The following is a 13,917-nucleotide window of genomic DNA, read 5'->3' on the forward strand; positions in this document are numbered from 1 at the left end:
GGAGCTATCTACATGACAGACAGGAAACAACTGGTGATAAAACAGACAGTCATAGTGGACTCGGGTGGAGAGGATGAAATAACAATTAAATGAAGAGAGTTTAGCATAAGTCATAGTTAAGGTTAAGATTTTGTCATGGTTATTTTTGGAAAAAGTCACAGACAGGTCCTGGGCAATAAACACAAATTCATTGAGACCTGTGACCTGTGCATGGGGGTGAGAGGGCTGACCACAGTGGGGGCTGACGCCCGAGCCCTGCTGCAATGGGGTGCCTGACAGCCCAGAGTTCCTCTGCACGAGGAGGGTGGGGGTGACAGCCTGGAGCATGGCTCAAGCTGAAGAAGTCATAGAGGTCCATTAAAGTCACAGAATCCATGACCTCCATGATGAAATCATATCCTTAGTCATAGCACGTCATTTGCCTAACAAATACCAGTTTGGAGTAATTGGTAAGAATTATTGCACAACTATGTTGTGAATGAGGGATTTAAAGTAGTTTTCTAGCAGGATGGATAAAAGTTGATTTAAAAAATAATTTAATTTAATTTTTTTAATTTAAACTGGATTTCTACTTAAATTAAATACAGATTTATATTAAAAATAAACATATTGAACATTTAATTTGAAACATTGACAACCTATGTTAAGTCTTAAACTTACTATAATCCATTAAAATCATTTAAATTAAAACAATAATATCAAGCAGTACATATTTGCAGCCAAATATTTAAAAAATGTCATACCATTGAACTGGTGAAAGTCTCTTGCTAAGCACCTCTATCCAGAGTTTGTTTAAGTACTAAGCCAGCTTTTATGCAGTGTTGTTATAGCCCTGTTTGTCCCAGGATATTAGAGAGAGAAGGTGGGTGAATGAAGTAATATCTTTTATTGGAGAAACTTCTGTTCATGAGAGAGACAAGCTTTTGAGCTTTCATGGAGCTCTTCTTCAGGTCTGGGAAAAGTATTCTGAGTGCCACAGCTAAATACAAGATGGAACAGATTGTTTAGCATAAATAGTTAACACATATTTCAATGGACTATTCAAGGTGAAATGGTTTGTTAACTCCTCTCCAATCATGTGGGAGGGGGAGGGAAGGGGAATGGAACAAAAGACCTACACTTCCTCACAGATTTTCACCACAACTTCAAAAACTACCACCAATGGGCGGTGCCTAGCATAGGCTGGGGAAGGCTGTGCCTCCCCAACAGCCCCCTGCAGCTACCCACGTTCCAGCTCAGGACCCTCTTCCGCTTGCCACTAGTTGCCCCAGCTCCTCTTCCGGGAAGCCTGCTGAGTGGGGCTGGGGGTAGAGCAGCGGGCCTGGGGCTGGGACTTGGGGGGGCTGGGACTGCACTGCCTGCTGTTCTGGGGCTGGGGGCTGCGCGACGCCCACTCCAGAGTTGAGTGGGAGGGTCTGTGAGCTTCCCACCTGGTGCTCCAGGGCTGGAACGTGGGGCGCACTGCCCACTCGGGCTGGAGGCGCTCGGACGGCCAAGGGCTGGTGGCTGCGAGGGAGAGGGCCCTCTGGGCTTCAGCGAGGAAGGGAGGCAGGAGGGGCGGGGCTCAAGTGGAAGGGTGGATAGGACAGGGCTATCCTCCCATGCCCATAGTTCACCCACCGCTCATGCTACCACCCTTCCATTAAACTCTCTCTGGAATTCTCCAACACAATTTCTTTGATGCTAGGATCAGCTTCAACAAAGGACTTCTACAGCAGACAGCTATATACAAGAAATCTACAGATTACCACACCTACCTTCATAGATCCAGTAACCACCCCAAGCACACCAAGAAATGTTATCTGCAGTCAGACACTCAGATACCACAGAATATACTCTGAGAAGAAAATCCTGGGTGCACACCTTAACAAGAACACTCCACCAAAGAAGCAGATCACATCACAGAGCAGGACACCCAAATACCCCGAAAGAACCTGCTTCAATATGAAAATAAATCCCCTATGAAAGCATACCAGTTGTCACCTTCCACTGCACATTAGAATCCATATTGGGTTTCATTAAACAATTACAGCCTATTCTCGATGGGGACCACATCCTGAAAGAAATCTTTCCTGAACCTACTCTTCTGACCTTCAAATAACTCCCCAAACTCTCCAAGCTCATCATCAGAAGCAAGCTCCCCACAGACCAGGACACACCAACTCAAAGCATCACCAGACCCTGCCAGAACAATAGATGCAAAACCAGCAGACATATCTCCACTGCTAAAATGATCAACACCTACCACAACACAGATTTCAGGATCCACAGGTTCTACATATGCCTATCACAACATGTAGTATACCTCAACCAGTGCACTATATGCCCCAATAGCAATTATTGTAACAAAACAACTGTTCTATATCCAGAAGTGAAAGTAAGTTGGTACAGGGCAGTATGGTGTACCGGTAAGAAAGTGGCCACTGGTACGGGCCAGTACTTAGTTGATGTTATGGCACTGCCGCAGCAGCACTTTTAGCACCATACTGGCAGGGCCACTGATGGGGGTGCACAAAAGGGGCAGTTTCCCTGGGGCCTGACAATTTAAAAGGGCCTGGGGCTACAGGCAGTGGGGCTACAGGTAGCACAGGTCGGGCAGCACCTGAAGGGCTGGCTGGGGGAGCCTAGCCTCTGACCCTTCCACCTGAGGCCCCGCCTGGGGACCCTGGCCACCCTCCCCTTGCCCAGGACCCTGGCTGCCCTGCATACTGGTAAGTCCTTTAAGTTACTTTCACCCGTCTATATCATAGATTCTAGGACTGGAAGGGACCTTAAGAGGTCATCGAGTTCAGTTCCCTGCTCTCATGGCTGGATCAGATACTGTATAGACCATCCTGGATAGACATTTATCTAACCTACTCTTAAATATCTCCAGACATGGAGATTCCACAACCTCCCTAGGCAATTTATTTCAGTGTTTAACCACCCTGACAGTTAGGAACTTTTTCCTAATGTCCAACCTAAACCTCCCTTGCGGCAGTTTAAGCCCATTGCTTCTTGTTCTATCCTTAGAGGCTAAGGTGAACAAGCTTTCTCCCTCCTCCTTATGACCTCTCAGTCCTCATTCTCAAAGAAAATCTGCACGACACTTTCAAAAGATGAGCCTAGGAGCTTAAATTCATAAATTTGCAAGACACTAAAAATCCTGGACTGAATAGACAAAGTGGATTTATGGCTTATTATAACAAACTACTAACAAACTCCACCTACCACCAGTCTGCTTTTTTTCTTTCTCCCTTCCCTCCTCCTGGTCCCTTGAAATATGCATTAATTAAACAATCTGTTTCAGTTATATATAGCTGTGACACTATGGCCTGGTCTACAGTATAGAGTTAGGTTGACATAAGGCAGTTTACGTGGACCTAACTCTGTAAGGGTATGTCTACACAGCCGATGTTAAAATGTGGCTGTGTAGTCGCAGCTCCAGCGTTGGGAGAAAGCTTTCCTAGCACTGTAATAAAACCATCTCAGAGAAGGGAAGAGCTCCCAGTGCTGTAGCACTGTCTACACTGCCACTTTACAGCGCTGAAACTTGCATCCCTCAGGGGTGTGTTTTTTTACACCCGAGCGAAGAAATTTTCAGTGCTATAAGTGGTAGTGTAGACAAGGCCTAAGTGTCTACACTACAACGTTGCTCCTGCTGCTGTAAGTCACCCACTACACCAACTTAATAACTCCACGTCTACGAGAGGCATAGCACTTAGGTCAGTATAGTTAGGTCAACACAGTGTTAGTATAGACACTGCATTGACTTTTCTGGCTGTAAGTCTCTGGTGGCTGACAGAGGTACCAGCCTCTGATGTCTGGCATCCCAAGCCCTGCCGCCTGGGGCTGGTACCTGGAGCTGGGCGGCAGGGTCTGGCTGTCAGTGCCCCACACTGACAGATGGTGTAAGCGCTCCTGATGAGGATGCACACCACCAACAAAAGGCGCTAGTGTGGACGTACAACACTGATTTAATTACCATGGTGGTTGTACGCCGACATAACTTAAGTCGACAATTTTGTTGTGTGGACATATCCTATGAGTACATTTCCCAAACCTGAAGAAGAGCTCTGTGTAAACCACCTTTTGACATCAGTTAGATCCAGAGAGAATATTTTCTTCATTTCAGTTTATTAAACTAGCTTAGTTCAATGACTAGTTCATTCAGAGTTGAGAAACCAGCTGGGAGCTGAAAATGCAGGAAACTTTGTTTTCCTCTACCAATCTATAAACAAAAACTAAGTGAGAGAGAATGTGATCTACTAGTTCTAAAATGCTGAAGGACAATGGTAAACAGAACTAATCAGTTTAATTCACTACTTTGTTTAATAAAACAGCTAGTTTTAAATGCAACACATTTTGACAAACCTTTTCTCTTATATACCCAATATATTTAAGGTAGTTTTATTAAATTAATAAATACAATTTTAAAATGCAGTTTTTGTGCGTTTAATTGGATTTGAATTTCCAAAAAGAGCTTGACACATATCAAGTAAAAATGAACCATCATCTAGTAAGTCAAGAGGTCCCCAAACTGTAGGGCATACCCCCCCACGGGGGCATGGAGGAACATTTTTTTTGGGGGGGGGGAGGGCAGCTGAGGCCCAGGCCAGCCCCCACAGGGAGTGGGAAGGAGTACCTCTCAGCTCCACTCCTGGCCCTGGCTGCTGCTCCCCACTCCCAGCCTTGGCCCCCATACCCCTGTCTGCGTCCCTCCACCCCTGAGCCATAGCTCTGCTCCTGGGCCCAGGGGTGAGGGGGGGAGGACAGGGACAGAGAGGGGTACGGGAAGGTGCAACCTTGAAAAGTTTAGGAACTACCGAAATAAGGAATGCATTATTCACTATTTTCTAACATAAACAATAAAAGTTAAGAATTTGAATAAGAATCTGAATAAATGTAAGCTTAATTGCTTAAATAAATGTCTATCGACACAGCATATTTTCTTGGTTAGCAAAAAGGACCAAATTTAGTGCAAAGGCTACACTTAGTTGCAAATCAACAGGTTTTAACGGTTACTAACCAATGAGAAACAACAGGTTTTAACGGTTACTAACCAATGAGAAACAACCTTTAGGAAGATAACTAAAAAGCACAAATGCAAAACAAGATTATATTTGATGACTGAAGTCAAGGCATACTGATTAATTGCTCACAATTAAAACTGGTGATTTAAATTGCTTTCATTTGTTTTCTAGTGAAGGTCTTTTGACCGTTCCCAGACACCTCCTATCCTTTCTTTGTAGGAAAGTCTTTGCTTTAGTGGTCTCCCAAAAGAGGAAAAAGAGCCAAGATTCACCTCAGAGCTGCTGGCTACTAGTGAGATCTGAATTGTCGGTGAAGGAAGAAGTACATACTACATTATTCTATGGATCTCCCTCCCAAGTCTTACTTCTAAGTTTTAGCTTCAAAAATGTAATTTTTAATATACATACATTCCTCTGACTTGACTGTGTCAGAAAGACTCCTTTCATTTGTATTTACAATTGGTTTGGCCATCCTTTTGGGTACAAGCAACTACATACATTCGTCAATATCTTTTCTATCAGAGACAAACCCATCACTTCTGAGAATCGGAGATGGGAACAGAATACCTCACTTCCTCGTTCAGACCTCGGTGCTGCGCACAGTGCCCCACAGGTTAACCAGCCACAATCTGCACAAAGCGATTAGCTAAGGCCCAGATCCTGCAAACATTTAGTGCAGAAAGTATTTCTTACTGACATGAGCAGCCCCACTGAAGATACTGGATCTCCATATGTGAGTAAGGGTTCTACAGCTACTGCGGGAGCGCTCAACAGAAAAACAATGAAGTGGAGGTCTCTATAACACAGCACAGGTAACGTCTGATGTGTCTGTCACAAGCGAGTGCGGTCACTGAATTGAAGAGAAATTTAACTCTGCGCAGAACGGAGATGAGCGATTGTTTCAGTGAGACAGCGAACAGCAGAGGAAACCACTCTCGTCACCTGAAGGGGCAGAGACGCACACAGAGAAACCCCACTCAGGGCCCTTCCAAGCTCCATTAGGCGAGACGATGCTAAGCACTAGCTAGCCCGCTCTAAAAGCTGTTCCGGGAAAGAGGTCTTTGTGGAGGGAGGCTGGGTGGGGAAACGTCTCCCCTGTCCCGGAAGGCAAAGGCGCGGCAGAGACACTCTAACCCAGTCCCCTCTCTCTCCAGGCTCGGGTAGGGCGACGGTCCCCAAACTTTTCTCTGGCCTGTTGATCTCTGCCCCGCCTCGAAGCAGCTACAGGAGCTGATGCTCGCTGGCTGCAGCCGGGCCGGGGAAGGGTCAGAAGGGGGGGCTCGGGCCCCCTCTCACCAGGTCGGTTCCCCCGTTAGATAACACAGCGCCGCTGAGCTGCTTGTTTAGCGGCTCAGGCGGAGCTGGCGAGCGGCCCCGGCCCGCGTTCGGCTCCATCCGCCTCTTTCTTACCCGGTGGCGTCTAGACTCACCTCCTCCTGCGAGGCCGGGACGCAACCTCCAGCGCGTCGCGCGGGTCCAAGCCCGCCCCTGCTCCGCACAGGCACAGACCGAGCCGGCCCCGCCCAGCTCCCTCCCCCTGGGCCGGCAGATCCGCTTCCCGTCCGGGCGCTGCTGGCCCCGGCTGCTGCCAATGAGTTTCCGGGTCGCGGGCCTGAGAAGCTGCTGTTGCCGCCGCTGGCGTCGGCAGTTGGCCACGAGCAGAGCGGGACTGGGCTGCAGGCCGGGCCGGCGTGTGAGGCGCCGCGGAGTGGGAGGGAGCCACCGGGAGGAGGCCCAGCCCCAGCTGAGGGGGAGTCGCACCGGGGCCCAGTGAGCCCCGTCGTCGAACAAAGGGCAGCGACCGAGCGTCCGCCGTAGAGCCCGGCCAGACCCCGCTCCCCACCCCGGCGAGCCCCGGGCGCAGCCAGACCCCGCTCCTCGCCCCAGTCAGCGCTTCACTTGGGGGACCCCGGAGTGGGGGCAGATGGAGGTGCTGGATGCGGGGAGAAGAAGCGGAGGGGAGAGACCCTCTGAGGAGCCGGTGAGTGACCCGCTGTGCCGGGGCGTGTTCCCTCAGGCACGGCCCGGTGCCGCCTGAGTACCGGGAAGCGCGGGGGGTCCGCCCGCTCTCGGGTGCTGCAATGGGCAGGGGAGGGAAGAGCAAAGGCGCCGCAGACAGATAACAGCCGCCTCCTCCGCGTGTCTGCAGCCCTTGGCATCCTCGGGGGTGGGGCAGCTAACTGGAGCCAAATGCTGAATGCAGCAGGGCAGCGGAGATCTGCCGGGGAGCCTAGTGCAGAGGAGAGAGGCGGCGGTTCTAGGGATGTCTCGGTTTTGGCTGCTATCAAAACAAAAGAGATCGGAAAGGCGGTATGTGCGCCTGTATATACTGTACACGTAGTGCTTATTAAACATTACCCCCTGGGACCAAAAACCGTAGGCTTAGGCTAATTACTAACTGCTCTGACACACGCCCTATTTTGAAGAACCTAGTGTAAATGATTTTGGGGAAGCCTTAATTGTGGGAGGCTCGAGACATCTCAGCTGTTTAAGGCATGTGTGTCAGACTATAGACAATATTTGGTGTGGGCATGATATAATATATGTATGCATCAAAATTTGTTGCTTATGAGGAATCCATTGCACTTCCTATTACGACTTTCCACGTCGAGTTTTAGTCGCTTGTAATTCATGAGACAGTGAAGGGTTGGCAATGTGTGGTGGATTGTTTGCTTGGAAATTTCTTGGGTAAAGAAGTGGGGATGTTCAGATTTTCCTCAGTTGCATGATATATGTAGGCATCACCAATTTCTGCTTTCTGTATTCTGTGCTGTGTATTCCTTGAGGCCATTAAGAAGACAAGAATGGAAATATAAATGGTAATTTTGTTGTCCCTACAGAATTGTAAGAAACTTGAATTGTCATGGCCCAGTATCCATTCCTTTGTTTAAAAACAAATATTCGGATTGACATTAAGACGACTTAGGAATTTTTTACAGAAGAGGAATATTATAATAGGAGAGAGTGTGGGAGGCTTGTGTAGCTATAATTATACTTGTGATCCTTTTGTTATAACCCTATTTTCGGGATGTATAGCTTGGTTATAAACAATCACTCTAGGCTGAAATTGAACATTCAGAGTTTTAGACTGGAATTTTTTTTCTATTACAAAACTGAGCCCTGATCCTGTAAAATTACTCACATGCATAAGTGCTTGTAGGAGCACTTGATTTGCATTTAAATCATTAAATTCAAACCTCCTTATTAGAAAGTGTGTGGATTTTTTAAAAATGAAGTAGAACCATACTAATGAATGTTTGCTGAGTCCTCTTCCCCTCCCCCCCCCCCCAGTCAAGGATACAGAATCACAAAATGCCCTGAGTTAACTTTTGAAGTGTAGTTTGGTTTAAATGAGATTTAGAGACTGCAACTGAATGTAAATGAGTGAACCCCTGCATCCATGCGGAACAACATTGGCTTCAGCAGGTCTCCATGTTGGCACTGGAGTGAGACTTTTTTCCCCCTCAAGTATTACTGGCTCTGCAGATTAATGAAGTAGAACTAATGAGATTCTCTTCTAGTATATGTATTAGTTTTCCTTGGTGTGTCTGTGTGTTTTTAAATAGTAGTGCATTACTTTGAGGACTCAGTCTCTCTTAGATATTTGAGGAAAAGTAGTAAGTGTTTTTTTTTCTGAAACAGAGTCCTGTGGCACCTTATAGACTAACAGACATATTGGAGCATGAGCTTTCGTGGCTGAATACCCACTTCATCGGATGCATGTAGTGGAAATTTCCAGAGGCAGGTATGCATCCGATGAAGTGAGCCATGAAAGCTCATGCTCCAATACATCTGTTAGTCTATAACAGGGGTCCCCAACATAGTGCCTGTGAGCGCATCTTAATGCGCCCGCTTCCTGGCCCCCGGGAGAGCACCCTCCGAAATGCCGCAGCGGCATTTTGGCAGGGACGCCTCTCGATGATGACGCTTGTCGCCGACAAGTGATGTCATCGAGAGGTGTCGCCCCTGAATTTCGGCAGTTCTCACACTGATGATGTGTCAAGGAGTTGGAATTTAGGAAGTTAATATTGTTTCTTTAAATAGCTTGCTTACTTGTAAATTGCAAGTAGTATATCAAATATGTTTCACACTTAATTATAAATTAAAATGTTTAAAATATATGAAGTAATATGTAAAAGAGAGGACTTGGCCATTATATCATTTGTTGCCATCCTCCTGACTATAGTGTCATAACAGTGACCACGAATAAAGACTCTTAAGACGATATTCACTAATGTGGTCAGAATTACAGATTAGTAAACATTACCAGTAGTCTCACTGAATTCTAATTGTTGTGCCTGATAGTAAAAATAAAATAAAATTTCAAAATCAGGACCTTCAGTTGTAAGCTAATTGTAATAATTGTTTTGTCACTTGTTCGTCTGTAAAATTCTGTACGCGCTCACTGTTGCACACATGATTTCTTTCTGGGGGACATGCAACTTTGACACAGCAAACTTAAAAAAAAATCAGATTTAAAATGTACTCAGTAACCTTCCTTTAGGTATTAGCCATTATTTAATGGGGAAACTTAAAAAAAATAAAAAAAAAGAAAATAAAAAAAATAAAAAAAATATTTATTTAGAAACTAGTTGTCATAAACAGATAAGTAAGAGTTAATAGAACAAAAGTGCTTCATATCTCTTTGCCTGGAAAGGGTTAACAAGAACAGTGAGTCTGGCTGTCACCTGACCAGAGGACCAATCAGGGGACAGGATACTTTCAAATCTTGAGGGAGGGAAGTCTTTGTGTGTGCTGTTAGTTTTTGGTGGTTGTTCACTCTGGGGGCTCAGAGGGACCAGACGTACAACCAGGTTTCTCTCTAATCTCTCCAATACAGGCTCTTATAAGTTTAGAACAGTGAGTACTAGATAGATAAGGCGAGCTAAGCTTATGTTTGTTTTTTTTAATTTGCAAATGTGTATTTGGCTGGAAGGAGTACAAATGTGTATTTGGCTGGAAGGATTTTAATTTGTACTTGAATACTTAGGCTGGCAGGGTATTCCCAGTGTCTATAGCTGAAAGACCCTGTACCTATTCCATTTTAAATTTACAAAGCTAATTTTTACTGTTTTTCTCTCTTTAATTAAAAGTTTCTTGTTCAAGAGCCAGATTGTTTTTTTATTCTGGTGTGAGACCCCAGGGGACAGGGTCTGGATTCACCAGGAAATTGGTGGGGAGGAAGGAGGGAGGGGGGAGAGAGAGGCTAATTTCTCTCTGTGTTAGAATTACTCTCTCTCTCAGGGAAAATCTGGGAGGGGAAGAGAGAAGGAGGAGGGAAGGTGCATTTTCCTCTCTGTTTTAGATTCAAGGAGTTTGAGTCACAGTGATCTTCCAGGGTAACCCAGGGAGGGGAAGCCTGGGAGAGGCAACGGTGAGGGAAAGGGTTTACTTTCCTTGTGTTAAGATCCAGAGGGTCTGGGTCTTGGGGGTCCCCGGGCAAGGTTTTAAGGGGACCAGAGTGTATCAGGCACTGGAATTCCTGGTTGGTGGCAGCGCTACAGGTTCTAAGCTGGTATTGAGCTTAGAGGAATTCATGCTGGTACCCCATCTTTTGGACGCTAAGGTTCAGAGTGGGGAATTATACCATGACACTAGTGTACTTCTCTGTCTTGTAGACTGTATTTCTCTTTACTTGCTCTTTATTTTGTGAGGCAGTTTAACTGATTTTTCCCCCAGTAATTATCTGCAGCAACACCGTTTTCTTCTCCTCTGTTGTGGAGGACTGTTGGTTGCCTTTTGCACTGGCCAGTAGTATAGCAGTACAGGCATGTTGTTAGTGATTTTTTAAGTTTGTGTGATTGTTGGACAGTTAACTTGGGACCATTTACAGTTATCTCTACCTGTCTTTCAGGTGCCCTATGCTAAAGTCAGTATAGATTTGTTGTAACTGTATAACATTTTCTAGATAACGTGTGACTTTCTGTTGAGGGACTGATTTTCTATGTGAAATAGAGGGTCATGAATTCAAGAGGGGATTAAGCAGATGGTGATTAATTCTGCAGAAAATATATTATTATACAACGCTAGAACAAGGAAAGATAAATATTATGCTTTTTGGAGTTTTCCATTAGGTTGCTCTTTAGTTAATTTTCAGACTGACACAGCATGATAAAGAATTTAGTGTTTCAAATGTATGAATGCTGCCTTATAGCTTCTAACTTTCCAAATATTGTAAGGGATCTGGCCACACTGCTCCACTGGAATTCTTTGAAATTGTAAATGTAAGTATCATTAATGTTGCAAAACTTTAAATGAAAGTCAATACTAAGACCTATGCTTTCTTTTTAGAAATATTATTTCATAAAAATTACTAGATTTCTTTAGCTCTATTATTTTTATTTCAAACAGAGCTGGTGCCATCATCTTTTTTTGTTTCCCTTTCTCGGTGGGTATATCAGCCTGTCATCACTATAGTGTCAAAGGAGAAATATTTGACTGAAGGCACCTCCCACATTCCAAACCTGTCATCCCCAGCCCCACCCCAGAGCCCTCACCCCCCCACCCCATACTTCAGCCAAGAACTCCCTCCCACACCCCAACCCCAATTTTCTGAGCATTCATGGCCCACCATATCATTTCTACAACCAGATGTGGCCCTTGGGCCAAAAAGTTTGCCCACTCAGCACCAAGAGGTGTAGTATTTACATATAAACAACACAGTTATATAATAAAGATTTGTATTTTTCTGCTTTACGTTATTAATATGTAAAGCTCAAAGTGTGTGGGGTGCTTGAGTTAAATAAGATGTGTCCTAGCCCTAAGGTGCCTTCAGTCAAATAAGACAAAATGTGGGTGTGAGGAAGAAGGAATAAACACACCTCACTCACTTAGCTTGTAAGTTGTGACATACATACATCTCATTAATATCATGACCTTTTAAATTCCCTTTTTAGCCTTCATTTTTGCCCATCTGTCCCCAATCCTCCCTCTGTACTCTAACAATACTTTCCTTTCCCACTTCCTGATTCCCTTGATCCCATCACAGACCTTGAGTTGAGTGTGAGTTACATCACAAAAGGATTTAAACAAAAAATAGTTAACCAAGTCAAGAAAAAACTGAAGTCCCAAGTGCCAATGTCAAAAGGTGGTCTGGTGGGATCTTTAGCCTTTCCTGCTCCTGCAGTCTATTACAGTGTTAACACTCTTATTTGGAAATAACTTTGAAAAGTTTGAAAAAATGAATGGGTTTTTCAAATACTTTATATAAACTAAAGATACCCAATCCTCACCTGAATAAAACCATATCAGAACATCTCTAGGTAAACTTTTTGTCAAATAAGAGACTAGTGATTTTCCTTTCCTTTCCTTTAATTCTAAACATAATTTGGAATGTTGATCTTAACATTGAATTTTCTTCTGTTTTGTGTTAAACTGTAATACTACTTAAAGTAGCCTGTGTGGTAATCTTATTTCATTTTACATTGAACAAAGACCTAAGTTATAAAACTGAGAAATCCTAACATTTCAGAATTTTGAGAGATGATCACAGTAAGAAAATATAGTAACTGATAATGGGATATTGTGCTGTAATAGATGTGTCTTTGATTAATGCCTAGTTCTTAGGAAACTCCTCATGCGTCTACCTCAGCTGAGCAGCTGCATGACAACATTAAATCTATAGAGGTCTCTTATAATTTGTGATTGATCCTAAATTGACAGGGATGACAGACCTTTGTCCATGGATTTATTATATAACTGTGTTGTTTATATGTAAATACTACACCTCTTGGTGCTGAGTGGGCAAACTTTTTGGCCCAAGGGCCACATCTGGTTGTAGAAATGATATGGTGGGCCATGAATGCTCACAAAATTGGGGTTGGGGTGTAGGAGGGAGTTCTTGGCTGAAGTATGGGGTGTGTGGGGGGTGGGGGGGGGCTGGAGATGACAGGTTTGGAGTGTGGAAGGGTGCTCCGGGCTGGGACCGAGGGGTTCAGAGGGCAGGAGGGGGATCAGGGCTGGGGCAGGGGGTTGGTGCGTGGGGTGGTGGCTCAGGGATGCAGGCTCTGGGTGGCGCTTACCTCAAGCAGCTTCTGGAAGCAGCAGCATGTCCCCTCTCCAGCTGCTATGTGGAGGTGCGGCCAGGTGACTTTGCTGCGTGCTGCCCTGTCCACAGGTGCCGCCCCTGCAGCTCCCATTGGCCGTGGTTCTCAGCCAATGGGAGATGCGGGGGTGGTGTTTGGGGCAGGGGCAGCCTGTGGAGCAGACCCCCCTGGCTGCCCCTACGCATAGGAACCTGAGGAGGGACATGCTGCTATTCCCGGGAGCCATGTGGAATGGCCTCCGACCTTGCTCCCCATCTGGAGCTCGGTGGCTCCATTAAAATGGCTAGTTTGCCCATCCTTTTTCTATGGTCTTATTCTGTTCGTTTGGTTTGTTCTCATTATATGGTCAGCCCCTCCACAGTTTGGGAGCATTTCCATCTTATTTCTTGAATATGTGCCTCATGAACTTTTTTCTGATCATTTGATTCTTTCCAGAAAGACCGCATCTGTACCTGCAGTTTGTAAAATTGACTTCCGTATGGTTCTTGTTGCCAATGTTTTGCTGGCCTTTCAGATCCCTTGAATCAAGTACTGTTTTTTGGCATCCACCATTTAGGAACTCTATTGTCATTCAGGGAGGCTTGTAGGACTCCCTCTTCTGCCCTTTGAGTGGTCTGATGTAGTTCCTTTAACTGATGATCTGATCTAATTCCTTAAGAAATTATTCAAGGTCCCCAAAATTTTGACATCAGGGAATTTCCCATACCTACCAGGAAGTTTGAAACCCATGGCCATCCCCTCACCTTTAAGTCTACACACTGGGTATGTTTCCTTGACTACCCCATATTTGTCTGTTCCTATAGACTCTATCTTCCTCCCACAGTCCACATTTTTAGCAGGGGGACACTTTTTTATATATG

The 13,917-nt window shown here is 45.1% G+C and overlaps 2 protein-coding genes across 11 annotated transcripts in view; one reads left to right on the forward strand and one right to left on the reverse strand.

Moving 5' to 3' along the window:
* The window catches only part of KRIT1 (KRIT1 ankyrin repeat containing), a 43,752-nt gene extending 37,239 nt beyond the window's left edge, over nucleotides 1–6,513 (reverse strand). For 2 of the 6 annotated variants that reach the window (XM_030550557.1, XM_030550554.1), the window contains exon 1: nucleotides 6,423–6,511. The gene's annotated coding sequence lies outside the window, so the exon portion shown is untranslated. Of the gene's footprint in view, nucleotides 1–743; nucleotides 882–5,709; nucleotides 5,955–6,422 lie in introns of those variants that run through there. The other 4 variants (XM_030550556.1, XM_030550558.1, XM_030550555.1 and 1 more) reach the window with 4 other exon arrangements.
* A 109-nt stretch (nucleotides 6,514–6,622) lies between these two features.
* Nucleotides 6,623–13,917, forward strand: part of ANKIB1 (ankyrin repeat and IBR domain containing 1) — a 199,056-nt gene continuing 191,761 nt past the window's right edge. For all 5 annotated transcript variants that reach the window (XM_030550545.1, XM_030550547.1, XM_030550544.1 and 2 more), the window contains exon 1: nucleotides 6,623–6,993. The gene's annotated coding sequence lies outside the window, so the exon portion shown is untranslated. The remainder of the gene's footprint in view (nucleotides 6,994–13,917) is intronic.

This window comes from Gopherus evgoodei, chromosome 2 (assembly GCF_007399415.2).
Source record: "Gopherus evgoodei ecotype Sinaloan lineage chromosome 2, rGopEvg1_v1.p, whole genome shotgun sequence".
Lineage (NCBI taxonomy): Eukaryota > Metazoa > Chordata > Testudines > Testudinidae > Gopherus > Gopherus evgoodei.